Here is a 3,205-nt window from a genome sequence, read left to right on the forward strand (position 1 = left end):
GCCTCCCTTCTGTTCATATTACAATGGACAAAGCAAATCACATAGAATAACTACTTTAAAGGGAGGGTTGAGGTGCAATCCTATCATGTGTCTGAAAGGACGAAAGACCTGGAATGTTTCTCAACAGCCCTAATTATCACAACTAGGGATAAATGTGGGCTTTGAACTCAGACTCTATAGAAGAGAGAGAGCAAATACAGTTTAACATCAACGTATGAAGAATTCCAAAGTGTTCATTGAATCTAGTGGCAAATTAAATAAGGTTGTGGTACTAGTGCAGGGGGCCTGCAGGGAAAGCCCCCGTAGAGCACATGGAGAGAAATGCAGGGTTGGAACGGGACAGAAAGCCGTGCACTTGTTGAGCTCCTCTGCTTCTCAGGACTGTGTGCTCAGTTCAGGGACTAACACCTGAACAGGGTGTAGACAAAAGAGAAGGCTTGCAGATCAAACAAACAGGTTGAAAAGGGGTCTCAAATCATACCATAGGAAAAACCACCAATGAGCCAGGGACACTGAATGTGGAAAAGAGAAAGTTGTGGTGAGAATGTGCTTAAGGTCTTCAGATATTCAAAGGATTAGGTGTGGAAAAAGGGATTAAATTGTCCTGAGATTCAGAGGGAAAACCATGGCTTACCGGTGACATTATGAGCAGGCAGACTTCTCAATATGCGAAGAAATTTCCAACAGTAAGAGATTTTATAAAAACTAAATTCTCCATTTCCAGAGAGATTTAAATAGTTTGGGTGATCACTTGTTAGACATGCTGCAAAGGGAATTTAAATATCAGATGTTTGATTTTTTAAAGCCTCTTCTAACCTTAAGATTCTATTACATCCTTTCCTAGTATAATCACTCTATCAGACACATGTTGCTGTGTAGTAAACCACCCTAAAATTCAGTAGCTTAAAACAATGAATCTGCTAGTCTTGTCTGCATTCACTTAAGGCATGTGTGGTCCGCTGGACAGCGGCTGGTTCTCACATGTCTGTGGGTATATGGCTGTTATCTGGGCAACAGAGGAGAGCTGGCTCTATGTCACTCATTGTCCAGCCAGCGAGATCAAGCTTATTCATATGGCAGTGACGGGATTCTAAGAAAACTAGTGGAAGCAGCAAGGCTACTTTAAGCCAAGGCTGGAACTCACAACCAGCACTTCTGCTACATTCTGTTGTCCCAAAAAAGTAATAAATTCAGCTCAGATTCAAGGAACATGGACATAGACCCTGACTCTTTATGGGAGAAATGAGGCCATTTTTTTTTAATGATCTACCATAATTATGTATACCTATAATTAAATATTATTCAAAAGTAACATATTTCTCATAATTTGAAGAAAATAGAACGTTATTCCATGTATTTACCTTTACTTACAATATGATAGTCTCTGTACTTGGAATAATAAAAAAGTAGGAATTACTATGAAAATGCCAGAATCTCATTTTTGGGTATTTAACCACTTACCTCAGCTACAATACAAGGTAAAGTGTGACTTACTTTGCAGTGGATAAAATGCTCTGAAAATTTATAAAAGGAAGATATTTCTGATTTGGAGTTATCAGGGAAGACTTTATGGAGACGATGGCACTGAATTGGGCTTTGAAGTTTGTGTAGGATTTTGATAATTGGGTATAGAAAAGTCAGAGCAGGAAGCAGTACAAAAGCTTAAATAGCATCATGGGCAAGAAAATGTATTGGACAATAATGTGTCGGAATGCATGCAGGAGAAAAGTGGAAGATGGGTTTGGACAGGCAAGTGGAAACTTTGAATGCCTGACTATAGATATTAAATATATTAATCTTTTGAATAATATATCTATAACTTTGAACTCCTGCATCTTGTGAAAATGACTCAGTTGTTCTGGGAACATAATGGTTGAACAATAACTAGTAGATGATGATGACAAGGAAGGGGAGAAGCTATGAATTTATATTCACAAGATTGTATAGTTTTCTTTAACAGAACAGACTCATCTGCCAAAAGTACAAGAGACAATTTTTAGATACACATTAGTCTTCAGAAGCAAGTGTGCTCAGGCGTAGCAGACAGGTTCTTTTGTCCAGAGTACTTTGACATAACTCTGTCAACCGTGATAAGCATCACTGCCACTCCTGCTCGTTATCTTGATGTTTAGACTCTAAGGTCCCAGGTAGGAAAGGCCGCAGCAGAGACTGGTAGAAGCCATGCTGCTCAGAATGATCTGAGTATAAATCTTTTCACACAGGGTGACACCATCTGCCTCATAATCTTTGCATATAAAGATTCCTTCAGGAAACAAAACTTGAAATAATTGTTCCAGGTGACAACTACAGTGACAACTACAAAATCTCAAGTTTCAGAAGAATCCCCAAGTTTAGTAAGATGCATTTATTTGTATCAAGTATAGGAAGTTAAAAAAAAAAAAGGAGACATAAAATTTCTTCTGGAAATGCAAATTAATCCAAGTATACCATGAGAGACATACAGTGTCCCTTATAAACTTCACATAGGTAAAAAGCAGAAATGTCAGAAGTGATGAAATATGTTAGTTGGTCTATGAGTTTGTCTCACTGGAAATGTAAGTGCTTAGGAGGAGTTTAAAAAAAAAAAAAGTGGGCTGACAGTATTTGCTGTAGCTATCTTTTGCTGGGTTTTGGGATTTGGAATATTTTTTGTTGTTTATTTACATATTTGCTTTTCTCTATATCTTCTATATATTTTCGACTTTTCTATAATAAATGTGTATTAATTCTACATTTAAAGTAAAAGTATAGGAAGTACCAAAGCTATAGCACAGGAATGAATGAAACCACAGATTACACACAACAGAGTATCCTGTCTGGGTCAGAGTTGAGACTCAGATTTGATCAATGTGGTGAGATCTGTGAAAGCGCTTGCCAAGGTATGTATCTGCCTTCGTTGATTTATACAGAGTTTGAAGAGAGTACGTGAGCAGAAGTCGTAATTGGGGTTCAGACTTAGACATATTTGGTGGTAAAGCTGGCTTAGCAGTAATGAAAGTGATTTGCAGCACAATTCAGGGAAGGACAGGGGGATTCCTGTGAAATGTCTAATCAAAAGGGAACAAAAGTAGCCTTTTGTTGGCAATTCAGACTAAGACATGAATAGTAGGGGGAAGGAGAGAGTGTGTGTGTGTGTGTGTGTGTGTGTGTGTGTGTGTGTGTGTGTGTGTGTGTGTGTGTGTGTGTGTTTTAAGCTATCCTTATC

Source organism: Tursiops truncatus, chromosome 2 (genome assembly GCF_011762595.2).
Source record: "Tursiops truncatus isolate mTurTru1 chromosome 2, mTurTru1.mat.Y, whole genome shotgun sequence".
Taxonomy (NCBI): domain Eukaryota; kingdom Metazoa; phylum Chordata; class Mammalia; order Artiodactyla; family Delphinidae; genus Tursiops; species Tursiops truncatus.